Source organism: Parasteatoda tepidariorum, chromosome 9 (assembly GCF_043381705.1).
Source record: "Parasteatoda tepidariorum isolate YZ-2023 chromosome 9, CAS_Ptep_4.0, whole genome shotgun sequence".
Taxonomy (NCBI): domain Eukaryota; kingdom Metazoa; phylum Arthropoda; class Arachnida; order Araneae; family Theridiidae; genus Parasteatoda; species Parasteatoda tepidariorum.
In genome coordinates this window covers 45847275-45865826 of record NC_092212.1, presented here as the reverse complement: position 1 = coordinate 45865826, position 18552 = coordinate 45847275, and the positions used below count along the sequence as shown (strand labels likewise).

The 18552-nt window shown below is 28.6% G+C and overlaps 1 protein-coding gene across 3 annotated transcripts in view; it reads right to left on the bottom strand.

Moving 5' to 3' along the window:
* The window catches only part of LOC139426613 (protein PF3D7_1417600-like), a 48297-nt gene extending 36650 nt beyond the window's left edge, over positions 1-11647 (bottom strand). Inside the window, exon 1 of one of the 3 annotated variants that reach the window (XM_071185956.1) lies at positions 11383-11647. The gene's annotated coding sequence lies outside the window, so the exon portion shown is untranslated. Of the gene's footprint in view, positions 1-7709; positions 8170-11382 lie in introns of those variants that run through there. The other 2 variants (XM_071185957.1, XM_071185959.1) reach the window with 2 other exon arrangements.
* Between the last annotated feature and the right edge of the window lie 6905 nt (positions 11648-18552).

Sequence of the window (18552 nt, the reverse complement as noted above, 5' to 3'; positions counted from 1 at the left end):
TAATCATACGACATGGCCGCTGAGGATTCTGCATCCCGAAAATCCAGTGTCTGGGCCGACGACAAACCAACTGCGCCAATATATTCTTCATAGAATGGTTCTTTTAAACCAGGTATGTACCAAATGTTATTAGCAAAAAAAAAAAAAAAATAGCAAAAGCATTAAAGATTTAACGAATAAATTAACATTTTGGAATTACAATTATCATGATTACTTCGAATTACTATATATAACGGAAAGAAAATAGGTTAGGAACAAAGTGATTTTATTCATTAAATTTTAAACGGAATCATAAAATTATCGATTTATATTTCCTATTTCGGGGGATGCATTTTTGAAATTATTTTTGCACACATCATAACAATTTTATTCTACTATATAATCGCCGTTGAATATAGCCGACCTATTTTTGGATTTACGACTATCAATATTCAAATCCATAGCCTTGTAATTTTTAACCTAACCCAGAAAACGAGTTATCCATGTTCTTTAAAATCCATCAATATAATAAGCTTTTCTTATGTTCGTTTAAGGGAAGTCTTAAACCAAGCATTGGGGCAAACTAACCTTTGTGGAGGACTTAGAGATGGAATTAAACCGCATTTGCGTTATTTGGAGAAGAAAACCACGAAAGCCTCCCACAGTTCGATTTTCGACAAGAAGACTCTAACCAATGATCCGTCTATCACAAAGGATATTTTACAACAGCAAGCCGGGAAAACAGTATTCAGTGCCAGTCAAAAACAGAATTCGTAACGACCATCCTCAGCCGGGTTTCGAACCTGGGTCATTGAGAGAAGAGTTATCGCGTTTTTTTCTGTTTTGTTTCCTGAAAAAATGAATTATTAAGCTGTCGATTGCATGCCCCTCTTTTCTTTCTTCTTCTTATCTTTTTTTTTTTTTGGACACCATTGTCTGAGAGACATCGCATTCTTAATTCAGTGTATTACCACCAATGTTCAGAAGCTATGTAACGCAAATGCGGGTTAGCTCCATGAAAAAGTCCTCCAGGATGGCTAATTTCTCCCAATACTCGATCTATGAGTTCCTNATTATTATTATTATTTTTTTTTTTTTTGGACACCACTGTCTGAGAGACATCGGATTCTTAATTCAGTGTATTACCACCGATGTTCAGAAGCTATGCAACGCAAATGCGTTTTAGCTCCATCAAAAAGTCTTCCAGGATGGCTAATTTCTCCCAATACTCGATCTATGAGTTCCTTTGTCTTCTGGATTGGGTTCAAAATTACTAGGCTACGGAGTTGAACATTAGTAGTCGTAAACCCATAAAATCTGGTCGGCTGTTCAACGACGGCTTTAAAATAAAAATAAAATAATGTTCAGAAGACGTGCAATTTCTTTGCTTGGACGTATATTTCATTAATATTAGAAATTATATCTAGAAATATTAATCGAACTTGAAACTGAAAAAATTGTTTCACGAAATGATAACCTCACTACATATTTAAATCAATTGAATAAATCAAAAGGAAAAATTGATTATTATTTAAAGATAGAAGTAGTATGAATTATAAGTAGATATGTTACAACAAAAGCACGAAATTCGGTAAATCTTCGGTTTTACCGATTAGACTTAGGATTTACCAAATGGGCTTGGTAAAAGTTCGGAATATGCTCTAATATGATTCCTTTTCGAAATTTTACCAAGCCTTTGTGGTTAAACCTAGGAGTTATAAACGCCTTTCAAAACGAGAGTTTTTTATAAAAATTATTGAAAACTCTTCAGTAGTTATCGAGAGTATTGTGATTTTGTTCAACTTTTACAGATGGGATCATATTTGAAAAACAGCATAATTCTTTTTTAATGGTTCGAACTGTTTAAAAAATAATTGTACGACAGTTTCTCCGACATAATCTTAAATCATACCTTATTTAAATCACTTTAAAAATTTAGATTTTCAATAAAAATATTAAAGCATGTTTTAACTTTTATGAGACACTCTATATACACGATACCGTACTTTAAAGAGGCCGTTGACGATGGTTAAGTTTTCTTTCTTTTTTTCCCGCCAAATCAAACACCAAACATAACAATCAATCAATAATAATTGCTGTTTATTATTTTCAATAATCAGATTAATCAAGAAACATGAGTAACAATGTCCGGTTTATTATACACTGATGATTTTCAAGGTTATACTCTACACCAATGTTTTTTTATGATTAACTGCCACCCAAGGTATACCATACACTGATGCTTTTATTAAGTTAAGTGTCATTAACCGATAAACTAATATTTCTTAAAGGTTTAGTGCTATTGCCCAGTAAACTCTACACTGATGTTTTAAGGTTAAATACCACAGCCCGGTATAACAGACACTCTTTTTTTTTTTTTTAAGTCAAATGCCATTGCCTCCTGTATTCCCCACAATGTAAGGGATATGCCTTTTGTTTCAGAATTCCTATACCGTGATTTGTCGATTTTTACGGCCTCCTTTAATGGGACAGTACACTACCAAATATACTATTTGTAAATGGAAAAGTCAATCATATAAGTAATCCCTCGTTTCGGATTTTTGACGGAAATCGTAAGTAACTCTTAGATTTTACCGCAAAGACTTGGCAGTCCGAAATGGAATTTTAAAGCATACTTCCTACTTTTACCAAGCCACTTTGGTAAATTTTAGGTTTTACCGGTAACACTAAGGATTTACCAGACTTCAGGATTTTACAGTAACACATCCCATCAAAGCCAAAAATAACTAGAACGTGGAGAGAAAAAAAATGACAAAGCGTATGCCACAAAATTACACCATTAAGGTTTTTTTAAAGTTGCTTTATACAGCGCATGTGCGGAAACATTTTTAAAAAAAAAATATCCAGGTGCATCTAAAAGTGGATGAATATCCCAAGACACCCTTGGTAGAAGTCCGAAATGGAATTTCAAAGCATACTTCCTACTTTTACCAAGCCACTTTGGTAAATTTTAGATTTTACCGGTAACACTAAGGATTTACCAGACTTCAGGATTTTACAGTAACTCATCCCATCAAAGCCAAAAATAACTAGAATGTGGAGAGAAAAAAAATGACGAAGCGTAAGTCACAAAATTACACCATTAAGGTTTTTTTAAATAATAAACTCTATAACAATGAAACATGTAATCACGATTACGTATTATTTTTATTGCAGGCAATCATATTATTTTGATTACAAGTCATCATGATTACTNTTGCGCGCCGAATCCAATCAATTAAAAATGAAAACTGTTGCCAGCGCGAGAAAAGAAATATCATCGGTTTTATTGATACATACATACATACATACGTACGTATTAGCGTTTTATATAATATAGATAATTATAAATATTAATTTAAAAATCAAAAAGAATAAGTTACAATTACAAAAAATTAATCACGGTGTCTATTACATTTTTGCCTAACTTTGATGCGTACATGTACTCTTTGGTGTTTTTATGTATAAAAGATAATTTAATAATAATTTAAAAATCATAAACAAAATGTACGTATAAAAATTCTAAAAAGAAATTAAAGCTCTTAAATATTTATTAACGTTTAACTTTTTTTTAATTGCATCGAATACCTTAATCTGATAATTCCAAATGCGTCGTGACTTTCACAAAAAAAAAGATCACCGTAAAGCTTTAAAAAGTCTCTTAAGGTCCATTTAAATTATGTTGGGGGAAAAAATTGTTTATGAAGTTAAAATTCCATGGGTTTTACTGCATCTGAGAAGGAAAAAAAAATAATAAAAAAAAATAGCAAAAGTTGAATTGAAAAATATTTAATTACTGAATTAAAACAGCAGTTTCTTTTTCTTTTGAGATGCAATTAAGAGCTTTTAACTGCACAAAATATAAAAGCTCTCTTGTTTTGTTTATCAATAAATGGAATGTTCATAATAATAGATGGATAAAGAAGTAGAGAGATCAATATCGCTTATCGTCGTTAATTCCTAGTTTTTCATCTTAGGAATATTTTTTTTCCCTCCTTTTTCACGTAGAATTTTGTAATTTAATTATTTAATTTTGTAATCTTAATGTAATATGTAAAAAAAATTTCGCTTTTTTGAAGTTCAATTATTTTAAAAATATCCAACATAGTTGAAATCAATAATATTTTCCTTTTTAATTTTTAATGTTACAGAATTATTTTTCAAAGGAATATTTTTTAATCAATAAATTTTATTCAATGTTGTATGCAATATTTGTATTATTATTTTTTTTTTTGGAAATACATTATGCTGACTTATAAGTTAATAAAATTAATAATAAAAGTCAATTTTAATACACTAATTTATATAATAAAATAACTTTTCCTTGAATTTGTCAGAAGAAACAGCCTCGATAACAGCACCCGTATCAACCTTGTAAAAATGACTGTTGACTTATGTTTTTTTTTAAAGAGACTAATTTTTAAAAAAAAGTGTGCCAAGTGATTTATGCAAATGAATGATACCAAATTATGAATTTGTTTAGAATCAATAGTTCAATTAAAAAAAAAAAAAGAGTTAGAACTAAATACGCATTTTGAGCTGTGTCCATTTTCGTAAACACGATTTTCAAACTGTATACAAAATTAAAAACTCACCGACAATCTTGTCTGAGATATTTCGGAATAGTGAAAGGATTTAATAGTTTGTCTACCTAAAGAACTCCCTTCACCAGTCGTCAAAGGAGCTGTCGATGATTATGGTTACGAAATTGAACTATTTCGGGGAAAACATTTAGTATCAAAATGTTTCTAATGTTGTAAAGTATCAAAAATTTTAATTTCTAAAATGTGTTCGATTTTTTGTTTTTATAGCAGCAGACAACTCTAGACTCTATGGCAGAAAGCTTTCTTTAGATTAGTAGTTCACACTTTTCTTCGGCTGTGGTAATCCTAAATAATCACCTTCTTTTGGAGGAACCCTCGAAACTTCATGAATTTTTTTTGGCAGGGATAGCCTGGTTGGTAGGGCACTGGGCCCATGTTTAAGTGGTCTTGGGTTCGATCCCCGCCGGCCGAAGATTTCTCGTGTAGTAAATGCTGACTGACGCACGTTAAATCTGCCGAGTCTCAAATTCCTCCAAGTTCCCATAACAAATCATACCTCTGGGGGTACTGATCCAGGAGTTTCCTTGTCCTCTGGATTGGATCAAAATTACAAGGCTACGGAGTTGAACATTAGTAGTCGTGAACCCAAATTTGGGTCGGCTGTGAAACGACGGTCATAAAATAAAACTTAATGAATAAGTTTAATCTAATCTGGTAAAGAATATCTTGTTACCCCGCATTAAGACTGAGCGATGTTAATATTTTGGCATCGCGATGTATCGCCACGCAAACATCACGATATTTGATGCATCACGATGTTTCCGTACATTAATGCTTTACATTTAGTACTGCGTAAATTCGCAATTGGTTTATTTATTTATTTTTAAAATAAACGTTACATTTTTTTATAATTATTTCTCAATATTTAAAGACATAGATGCCTGCAAAATAGCGGTTAAAAAACATTGAACGGCTGGATTGACAGTAAAAAAAATCAACAGGATTTGCACAACAGTTTGATTCTCAATCACATTCGGATTCATCATGTCAGCAAAACGATGAGTCACGATGTAAGAAAAATCGGGGAAAGATAACGAACATCGCCACAGCTATCACTGCGCACTTACGGAGGAAAATACTCTTCACGCGAGCTTGCAGACATCGATGTACTATAAGGAACAACGCTCAATATTGTGCGTGTAGAATTTCAAGTTGACCAAATTTAGTTCTTCGACACTGTAAATTTAGTCCAAATTTTTTCGATCGAATTCAAGTTAATTTCATATTTTTTAAACTTATAGTCGATAATATTTTAAAATTATTTATATAATATAATTTCATCATTATGATCGCAATTATTTCAAATTAATTTTGTAACAAATAAATTTTATTTTTGTTAGTTAACAAAAATTTCATATTGCATCATTGGTTCAAAAATCCAAACACTAAATTTTGAAGACGTTATATACAATGCTTAAACTTTGCAAAGCATTACCCTACGTGGCGAGGCAAGAAAAATTTTCCTTCAATTTAAAACTGAACCCTGTTCTGTTTACTACATTCTGAGAAATGCCTCTAAGAAATGCTTTGCATTTATGTTCAATATTATTTTTTAATAGTTTATTTTCCTCTTTTGAAGAAGTAGCCCCAGGTATTTAAAAGTGGCCAGCATTAAAAATGCTACTACTGGCCACTGGTCGGTAATAAACATTCCGAATTTCGCCCCTATAGTAAGCACTATATACATAAATATAATTTTTTGAAACTAGATTACAGGGTTTGGCATGATCATAAATCAAATCATGGTTTAAATCGCGATTTAAATAATGTGATTTTTTTTAATATTAAATCACATATTTTTTTAAAAATAGAAATCAGTAATTTGTGTAGAAAATATATTTATAACATAATTTGAGAGGTTTGATTTTCTTTTTAATAAATTTTTTAAAGTGTGGTTTCATTGATTTTAAATAGAGGGCGCACAACCAATGACTAACAGGCTTAAAGTAGCCATAAAGCTTTTTTACTTATATCCACTAAACTTTATAAATATAATAAAAACCTAAAAAAAAGCAGAATTTTTTTTTTTCTGTAACAGTAAGTTATTGATTTACTGGTGTCCAGTTAATAGCCTTTCTCAAAGTAACAAAATATGACCATTTTGCTATGAATGTTCTGTTTATGTATGCAATGATTCCAGTGTTTGCAGTGGAATATTGTTGTTTTTGTTCATTTACGTCGCACTAGAGCTGCACAATGGGCTATTGGCGAACGTNTGCAGTGGAATATAATTACCTAAAAATTAGTGCAAATAAACTAAAAATGAAAATTTTCAAAGTCGATCTCAAAATGACTAATAAATATTTTTTTATGATTTTTTTTAATCTAAATTAATTTATTCTTCATTTAATGTCTACTGATAAATTTGGTTGCCGTCTATACAAATTTATAAGTAATAATTGTAATAAGTAATATTGGTAAAGACGTAGTAATTAAGTAAACATAAGTAATTGATCTCATTTTTTCATTGTTCAGTTAGTAATAAGTTAGACAGAGTTATACTTTTAACAATTTTAGTCCGAAATACTAAGTATTTCAGTTATAGTAATGATTTTAAATAATACTATTATTAATATATTTTATCAAAACCTTGTCATCGCAATAAAAAAAAATATTTAAATAAAAAAATACGATTTTTTAAAAAATATTTTTAAATCATGATATTTGTTTACTCTGCTATCCTAACAAAGCTTGTTAAAAATTAAAAAAACCGAAAAAAATTCAAAATGTAATTCATCAATATGCAAGAAAATTGAATGTAATAGCCTTTATCAGCGATGCGACTGATTTTCCGCTCCTGTTTAATCACCCTCAAACCATGGATATAAAATAAGTAAATAACTAAAATAAAATGCGAAATTGTGCGTTTAACTTATCTCCAAACCCTACCGGAATAGAAAGAACAAGCTGCTTAGAGAAACTATTGAATCCAAAGGAAGGATCGGTATTCTCTGCGATTTGAAAATCACTGCAAAACATATACTAGAAGAATATATTGAATAAATTGACGCTAGTTTAATCAATATCTAAAAATAGCGAATAGTGTTTTGGGACTAAAAGAAAAACTGTTTTAAATGCTTAAAAAATGGGATTCGGAAGTAAAAAAACAAAAAAACATCTACATACTTACAAAAATAAGCTACGCAAGTCATTTAACTCTTCTGCTCAAAATTTATAATTTTCACATTGAATAATCAGCAGGAATTAATTCCAGTATAGATTTCCCTACCCTAAAATCACAGATTATACAATCTTATATAAACAACCAAACTGATAAGAATGGGGTACCGAAACACGTGATTTTATTAGGCAAAATAAATAAAAAAAAAGGAGTAAGGGAATGGTTTACTGCAGATAACAAGAGAACTGCGTGACCGCCACGGAACCATAACCACTCAAATTCATAGTCCATTTTTCTTTTTCACCTTTTTTAACCAGATATTTCAGATGCCTAAAAAGAAGTGGGTGTTGCAACCGGAGAAAAACCAAATTCTTAGAAAGCTACACAAAAACAGCAATTTATCAGATGACTTTCTACTATACAAATACAGATCTTGACTGTGAGTCCGGTCCAGACATACCTAGAATCCATTCTCAGAATAGCCTGAGGGGTTACAAGGTGTGGAGGTCTACCTTCATTTCGCTTTGGCTATTCTGTTGTCGGTGTTATTTTGTCAATTGTCAACTATCACAAGATTGACAAGGGATGATTATCAGTCATTACACTAAATGATTATTTAACTACCTCTCTTGATTATTATTGTCAATTAGGGTGATCGCACCTAATTACTAAGATAATTACAAAAGAAAATTTGTTTAGTTTTACTCTTTACCGGGTAAGGACCACATGGTTAAAAATCAGGGCTTAAAATTTTGGGGCAAATTTTTAAATAGCATACCTTCAAATACAGGCAATTACCCTCCTCTAGATATACGGATAATTACAAAAATCGAAAGAAAACTTTAGTCTTTTTATAAATCTTACACACATGTTCCAAATATACCAGATTTCTATCGCGTTGAAAACGTGTAACTTAGCATTACAGTCAAATAGGCTAATTAATGACAAAATATCGAAATGACGCTTTTTATATTTTCTATGTATCTTTTAAAGAACACATGAACCTTCAATTTTGGTAAAATCGTGTTAATTTTAGCATTCCTGTGGATTAGGCTAATTAAACCTTAATTACCCTGATAATTACAAATTATTGATTTGTAATTTTTTTTAAAGTTTTTTATTAGTAATATTATAATTAATTTTTATTTAGTATTCCTATAAGAAACACTAAGTCCAAATTTGTGACATCTTATCTTACTAAAAACGTGTTATTTACCATCACTGTCAATTAGGATAAATATCCCCTAATTATCCGAATAATTTCAAAATTAAAAATTTAAATTTCCTTAGTTTTTATATTTACCTAATAAAGAAAACATGGATATAAATTTAGTTATTACCTCAACTACAAATTATTAAATTAAACAATGCTGATCATTAGATTAATTACCATCCATATTAATTAACCCAATGGATTGATTTATTCTATTGGGTTATAAACTTTTTCACTTTATCTCATAATGAAGACATGGTTCAAATTTTTATTTTCCAACTTCATGAGAAATGGAAGAATTAGGGGCAGAGGGAGGATGAGTGAGTGGGGGGTTTGCCTTTAATAACCGAAATTTATAGCAGCTATAGATTTATATCAGGAAAGCTTTAATTCTACAGAAGTTACCTGACAAGCGTTTTTTTTGTTTTTTTTTTAAATTTTATTACTTATTACATTTTTAAAGTAAAACCTTAAATTAAAATCATGTAGCTATCAAACTGATCAAATAAGCATGATATATTGAAATTTTTCTATTTCTTTTAGATTTTACTTTTCACAGAAAATGACATTTTTGAACCTATGTATGTTTACTAATTGTAATAGTAATGAACATTTAATTATATTAATGCATGTCCAATTATTAGCAAGTCCAATTGACATTCTTCAAACATTGTGTTCATATTTGTTCACTGTAATGGTGTCTTGAAATTAAATTATTATTCAATAACTAATACCAACATGATAATTTAACTTTAATAGTTAAAAAGAAAAAAGCCGAATTTTTGCCTAAGCAATAATTTGTATCTTATGTTTACTCAAAAATCATAAGACATTAAAAACTGTTCTTTGACATGAGAAGAGTCAAAAATCTAGAGTGTCGGCTGAGGTGAAAATTTTAAAGAAAAGAAAGGAAAATACAGTTACACTCTATAAAACATTAAAAAAAATCTAAAACTATATTTCATTGTTATCTATATATTTTTAATCATACAGAAAAATCACTCTTAATTTATGGGATCCTTAAAATAAAAAGATATATTTATAAATTTTTGGCTGTTACTGTCATAAAATTTAAAATTACAGCTGCTTGTTATTTTTTTTAACAAATTTATCTCTTATTTTAACATTTTTTATCAGTTTTATTTTGATTTAGATATTTAATAAACCTTTATTAATTAAAATTATCTTAATTATTTTAAACTTTTACATAGTTTAGTTTTAACTTATTTCAACATTTCAGCTATATTTGTTATATTTTTATTAAAATGGAAAGTAAGAATCACAGTATTCTTATTCAAGATTAAAGACTTAAAACAAAAAGTGGTGCTCCTCCATTACAAAATAATTAAATAATACAAAATAACCCTCTTATGCAAATATGAAAAATAAGTTATATGGCAAAAATGTTATGTTTAGTTTTTGATAAGTTAAATTTATTTTGTATAACATATTTTATGTAAAACTACGATTAAACACGTAAGCAACAGAGATACTAGTTTTAGTATAAAATCCAAAATACTAAATGGAATATACAACTAAAATTAATTCAGTAAAAAATTTGCTATTTAAAAATGTATCACTTCAATTCCAATCCGGTTTATTCGCAAAAAATTAGATAAAAATTACCTAGTAGTCAACTTTATATATTTTGTAAAATAAAGTTCTAAAATTGTGCCGTAACTACCACTATAAATATTGAATACCAATTCACTAGTATTTAACACATGTTACTTAGAATTTTCTTGGGGTACCTTTTGATAGATGAAGGTTGACATAGTCAATTTATAATTCTCCTTAAAAGTAATTTTAAATTTAGAAATAAGGTTGAAATTTTTTTAAAAAATAATTTAAATTAAAGTTCAATAAAATGATGAAATTAATGAATGTTGATAGCAACATACAATCAATGCGCAACAAAAATTAAAAGTTCAAGTTTAAATAGAAGAATATTTATAATTCTCATCATTCTACTTATCAAATTTTCAAAATATGCACATGAAATTCATACTTGACGGCCAAGTATGAATTTCATGTGACTTCTCCACATTCATACGGCTACTTGATTACATTAAAAAAAATAAACAAATAAATAAATTAAGCAAACATTGGAGCAAACCAATTGAAATCCAGGAACAAAACTTATTTTCCAGTTACAACATAGAGTAAACATAAGTTTACATCTCATATTCCACAGTAAAATACAATTTTTTTATTATATTCGAAAATATGAGACCTAAAAAATTCAATTTTTCAAAGAACCTTCACATATGTACTTAAATACATATTAGTTAAAAGTTTATTAGTCAATCTAATTCAAATTAAATGGAAATTTTTTTTTATTTATGTTATGCTAAATGAAACAAATCTTTTGAAAAATAAAAATACGAATGATTTTTAAAGTTACAGATTTCATGTGAAACCTATTTTAATATAAAAAATATTAATTTTTTAAAATTAACACTTACATTCTTAATAGCTAAGTACATTCCATCGTTCACTGACTTGAAAAACTTTTGAAAGAGTACGGATATCGGCAAGCCACCTATAATTTTTTACAAACCTTTAAGTTTTCAAAAACTAAATAAAAACTACACAATTAAGCATTTAAAATAACGAAATGCTTCTTTACGTTCAAATGTAATAAAATAGAATAATGCCTTTTCGTTCACATTTCAATCTTAGCGCTACCAAAAAGATGCGCACAGCGTGCTTTAATAAAACATAAACAATGTTTGATGGAAGCAGCTGAAAAGAGGGACTTTTTATAGGAAGTAAACAAATTTATAGGAAGTAAACAATATATTAGCAGATGGCAACATGTATGGTTGCTTGTTTTCTGTCGCCAAATTGCTAACTGGCAGATACTGATAACTTTTCGCTACTCTCATTCGTTCATTCCTCCAAGAAGTTAATAATTTCTTAGAAGTTTATCCTTACTTAACTCTTATTAAAACAGTTTCATCCAAAAATGTGAGACAGGATTTCAAAAGATGTACAGTGCTCAAAATAAAAAAAAGATATCACTCTGAATAACTTTTATTCTAATGATCGGATTTTCACGCACTAAGTGTCAATCTTAATGGTTTTTGGGGGTGACTACAAATATGCAAATTACTTAGTACTAACTATTAATTAAGTAACGAAATTAGACCCCAAAAATGCACTTTCTCTGAATAAACATAATTTTTTTACATAGTTGGATTCTTGACCTTCAAAATTTCGAAAAGATTGGATCACAGAGTTTTTTTTAATGTTTTTAGAGGTCCTGAGCCTGTCTTTATTTGGGGGCCTTTTATGAGTAATTTTAATATGAATACTCATAAAAGGCCCCTTCTTCCTTTCTTTAAAATTAGTAATTTTAAGCAAAAAGAATTTTTACCTTTGAATAATTTTTAATTTTTTTTAATTTTAAGAACGTAAAACAATGATACATTATTAAAAAAGCTTTAATACATCATTTTACTTGCATAGAAAGTTTAAAGTATCAATACTTTTTACGCTTTTTGAGAGGCGAAGTTTTNTATCGGCAAGCCACCTATAATTTTTTACAAACCTTTAAGTTTTCAAAAACTAAATAAAAACTACACAATTAAGCATTTAAAATAACGAAATGCTTCTTTACGTTCAAATGTAATAAAATAGAATAATGCCTTTTCGTTCACATTTCAATCTTAGCGCTACCAAAAAGATGCGCACAGCGTGCTTTAATAAAACATAAACAATGTTTGATGGAAGCAGCTGAAAAAAGGGACTTTTTATAGGAAGTAAACAAATTTATAGGAAGTAAATAATATATTAGCAGATGGCAACATGTATGGTTGCTTGTTTTCTATCGCCAAATTGCTAACTGGCAGATACTGATAACTTTTCGCTACTCTCGTTCGTTCATTCATCCAAAAAGTTAATAATTTTTTAGAAGTTTATCCCTACTTAATTTTTATTCAAAAATGTGAGACAGGATTTCAGAAGATGTACAGTGTTCAAAATAAAAAAAAAGATATCACTCTGAATAACTTTTGTTATAATGATCGGATTTTCACGCACTAAGTGTCAATCTTAATGATTCTTGGAGGTGACTACAAATTTGCAAATTACTTAGTACTAACTATTAATTAAGTTACGAAATTAGACCCAAAAAATGCACTTTCTCTGAATAAACATATATTTTTTTACATAGTTGGATTCCTGACCTTCAAAATTTCGAAAAGATTGGATCACAGAGTTTTTTTTAAATGTTTTTAGGGGTCCTGAGCCTGTCTTTATTTGGGGGCCTTTTATGAGTAATTTTAATAAGAATACTCATAAAAGGCGCCTTCTTCCTTCTTTAAGATGAGTAATTTTAAGCAAAAAAATTTTCACCTTTGAATAATTTTTAATTTATTTTATTTTAAGAACGTAAAACAATGATACATTATTCGCGATCGCAACACTCGAATACGCCATCTGGGGAGAGACCGGTTTCATGCCTTTAGCCCTTCTCCCTTCCCTCTCCTCCTCTTTTCAGTTGTATATGAATGTACTACGATATTTTCCCCTTTCTTAATATTTTTCCTTTTTATTTAATAAAAATAATTTTTAAAATTTCCGTGATACTTTTCTTCAGAACTATGTTTAATGTAGTTTTCAGTTCCATATAGTTTTTCAAGTTGAAAGATTTTAATCTATATGAAAATCAAGAGAGAAACTAACGTACAAGTCTATGACTTTCCACACGCTAATGGGGAAAGCATGTGAAGTGTTGCCACAGGAAAAGAGTTCTGCTTTACGCCACCTGCAGCCCATTTCGATCGCCAATTAAAAAAGCTTTAATACATCGTTTTAATTGCATAGAAAGCTGAAAGTATCTATACTTTTTACGCTTTTTGAGAGGCGAAGTTTTCTATCACGTCACTAAAATCAATCTCCTGCAAGACATCATATTCAATGGTCAAGGATTGGCAAATGATTCTTTCTTTTTAAAGTCATACTATTTTTTAGGTCCCGCAGTGGACTGATCATTAAGACACGGTTCCCAGCAGATCACCGAAGTCAAGCATCACTGGCTGCGGTCAGTGTGACCACTTGTATCAGTCTGCGTAGGGACCGAGGGTGTGCGGTATTGCTCCTCGTTAAACTGTTCTACCGTAAAGTGCTCGACTTCGCGTGCAGGTCGTCGGGCTACCAAAACAGAAGAGCCATCCCCTCTGCAGAGGATCAAAATTGTGATGGCATGTCTTCGGATTATCCTCCAGGATGTTTCCCAGACCGTCGCCAATAGCCCATTGTGCAGCTCTAGTGCGACGTAAATAACTACAACAACAACTATTTTTTAGTTCATTTTTTATAAATTTAAGTCTGGAGAAGGAAACGTAAGCCACTACATTTAGTTATAATGAGAGGCAAAAAAANGGATCAAAATTGTGATGGCTTGTCTTCGGATTATCCTCCAGGATGTTTCCCAGACCGTCGCCAATAGCCCATTGTGCAGCTCTAGTGCGACGTAAATAACTACAACAACAACTATTTTTTAGTTCATTTTTTATAAATTTAAGTCTGGAGAAGGAAACGTAAGCCACTACATTTAGTTATAATGAGAGGCAAAAAAAAATCAAAGTGAAATGTCAATGAATGGAAATGTGACTTTTCGAGATTGTTGTTTTTTACTATTTCATTTATTCCTAATTGGTTTAACTTTCCTAGGTTAAATAATGCTTGAAGTATTTTAATTGTACAGCAAGTTCTTTTTCATCCATATCATTGACATAAAATCTTCAAAAATTGTAACAGTGAAGCATTAATTCCATAGACTTCAAAGCAAAAAAAAAAAAAAAATCTGAACAAAATTATTGGTTTCTAACGCTATTGAAAGAGATTTTAATTGACTAATTAATGTGTCCATTACTGGGAGATAAATTTAAATATTTCACTATTTGATAACATAACATCATCTGCATCTCCATAATAAAATGTCTAACGAGAAATTCTTGGTGAAATGCGTTTCGTCTCATAATCATATTTAAAATTAGGATATTGATAATTTTTATCCTAATATAAAAAATTAACATAAACTTACATTTTAATGAATTAAAAGAATGAAGCAATATTTCAAATGCTAAAGTTTCATGCAAAAATCCATATGATTTTATTATGCTCATTAATAAAAAATTTAATAAAAATATATTTTTAGGAATTGGATAATTTGTTAAACTTAATATATCGTACGAGTGTGTTAATTGTACTTTATGTAGTTTTATTTATTTTGCTTTTCTAAAAAAAATATATAGATTTTTTGAAGTAATTATTTTGCGTCAATTAACATTTTCAGAATTTGGTATTTTTCACAAATATTTTTTCTGAATTAAGGAAGTGCAGGGATAATGATTGAAATTTCAAGAAACATCCCCAACCTGTTCATTCTTACTTCCTGTGGGTTCATGAAATTCATTTCTGTCTGCAAGTTCTACTGATAAAGAAAATTTTGACATTTGTGCTCCATTATTAAAAATTCGAGAAACTGAGGTTTTGAAAAAAAAAAAAAAAACGATATAAACATGGAAAATACACTGATTTTAGAGAGTAAATATAGGGAATTTTAGAAATTTTGAGATACAGAGGTTCTCGAGATAAAGCGATTCAACTGTATTCAATAACTAAATTTTACAATTATATAAGTATATGTAAAAAAAAGAAAGAAAAAAAAAGCATTAAATTTTCAGTTTATTTTTATGTTTAAAAATTCAAAAAAAATTATAAGATTATCAAAATGTTATTTCAAAAGTGATGTAATTTAGTCACACGTTATATAACTAATGCAACATGTTAAATACTAATGTAATTTTGACAATAGAAATTTATTGAAACAGCAAAATATTTGTAATAAATTTTAAAACTATGAAAAAAACTGAAATAATCTCATATTAATATGAGATTATTTCAATTTTTTTCATAGCTTTTTTATTTCAATTTTTTGCATGGCTTTGGAAATTGATGATTTGTCTTTTAAAAATCATTTGATTTAAATCAGACTGATTTGAACAGAGAAACTCTTCTATTTAAATAGCCGACTGATTTAAACAGACAAACACTGGCAAGCAAAAAATTATTTTAGCAGGTTACTGAAATTGTTAGAGAATAAAATAAGACACAAAACAGAGATCAAAAGTAAATTTAATACATTTTTACTAACAAAGGTAAAACTAAAGAAATTTTAATTTTATTTTTATTTAGAAAACATATTTAAACAATATTTTTTAATATTGCATTTAAGGGTTAATTTGCATTCAAGGAATTCTTATTTAGTTGCATACACACATAAACATATTTTTTGAATGCATGAATAAAATTTAAAAACATAATTTAGCTGTAGGTTGAAAGCAGAAGAAGAAACTGCATTAAATATCAAATTACATGGCATTTTAAAATTTGCTTTCAGAAAATTATTAATTACTAACAGATAATCATGCTTCAAATGCACATAGAATTAAATAAATAAATAAATGAATAAATAAATAAATAAATAAAAAAACTTAGAGTAAAAATATAATTCATAAAAAAGTATGAAAAGGTTGAAAAAAACTTCAAACATAAGAGTCGTATTATTATGACAATTTTGGATTTATTTTTAGAAATTAATATTATTAAATGCAATAAAAAAATAAATAACAGAAATAAATAATTACTAAAAATAGAAAGAAAATGCACTAAAAATAAATTTTACAGCTGGTCTTCATACATACATAGCTTTTTAAACTATAAATTGTATAAAGAATAAAAATATAAGGAAAGGAGAAAAAAATGTACTAAAAGCAACATCATTACTATGGCATTTTCAAAGATTTAAAATTAGTTATGACAATAAAATGGTTCAAGAACACCTCTTATAATTTACATAGTGCATAAATATATGTCATAAAAAATATATAAAATATAGCTGTTATAATAGACATAAGAGTAAGCTTAATCTTTTTGCTTCTTTTTACCACAGTATAATTTCAGTTAAATAAAATAAAATTTGCCAGACTACTATGATATCAAATAGCTTGGTCTAAAACAAAAAATAAAACAAATTGGCACATAAATAATATATAATCAACAATAAAACAAACAAAATCTATCTTTAAATTAATACCAACAAAAAGATAGATACAATAAAGTAAAATGCAACATTAATGTAAAATACAACCTTGCACTGGAATTTTGATAGTCCTTCTGAAAAATATTTTCAACAAAGCTATTCACGACTTTAAAAACAAAATTTCCTTGTTTTAAAGGATCTGAGACATGGATAATACATTTTTATATTAGGCTTTAGGACATTAAAATTAGAATCAGGGTCATCACTGTTGACTGCATTTAGCCAAATCACAACACTTTTTATTTGGAAAAACTAACAATCGATCGTTAGTTTTTCAAACTGAAAAATGCTTTTTTGTTACAAATATGAAAGCTTATAACTTTTTAACCCTTTTACTCTTTGCAATATCATTGATAACTTTGAAATCATCATCATACTAATTTTATCAAAATCAGAGAAGGTGGGTGCTATTGCCAGGTGAACTGATATGGAATGACCCATCTATTCACCGAATTGCGAGAAATAATATTACTTTTTTTCTTTTTAGCAATACCTTCAATCAAATTAATAAATGATTGATAATTTGACACAGAAAAAAATTAAGTTTTAACACATTTTTCAGTTATAGTTGGGATTGATATTTTTAGCATTTATTATCACACAGATAAATATAGAATGTCGTAAAAGTTAAGCTTAAAATAAAAGTGGTTCTGCTAAAAATATTATATCTGTAAGTACAAACAGGATCACAAGGGATTTGTATAGTTTTTATATTAAATTTAAAATGTGGGATTTAAAGAAAAGTTGAAGAATGTTGGAAAAATAAAGTATTTCTGAATGTTACTTATTATTTGTTTCAGTAGTTCGATTTTTCTGTAGTTTCATTTAATTTAACCAACTAATATACTATCATATAAACAGGAATTAACTTGAGTTGGAAATTTTTGTTTCATAAGCATTGAATAATATTTTTTTTTCCTTCTACATTCCAAATTTTTTAGAGTATTATTTTGTTGGAGTCATGTATTACAATTGTTCAATTTAGTTCAGTAGCTGAGGGCGTTTGGGAATTAATTTATTCATTTGCAGATAAACGAAGTTGCTCAGGTTAGTCAAACGTAATGGAGAACACTGAGCAATAATATTAGTACATATATGTTTATTAACTAACTTATATCAATTATGTTAATGTACAATAATAAGAAATTTAATTGATTTTCTTTCTTTTAGAAATGCCTAAGTTTAACGACAAATCAAAGCACTAAATGGATTTAGTGACTATAATGGTCACAGCCAAATAGTTTTCAATAAAATGAAATGTATCATTGGTAGGTAATAATGCCAAGATCCAATCATCACGGGCTAGAATTCTGCCTTAACTCGAAGTTGCATTTCTTGTATTTGCCTGAAACCAGTCTAAGATAATTGGAGGTTAAAAATCAGGTTTTTGTTTGGTGATGTCACAATTCTGATGTCAGATCTCGTGTAAATGTAGTGTCAGTAAGAGGAATATAATGGCTTATTCATAAAAGACTACTAGAGATTTTGAAATTGAATGTCTACCTTAAATGAGATTTTGTAA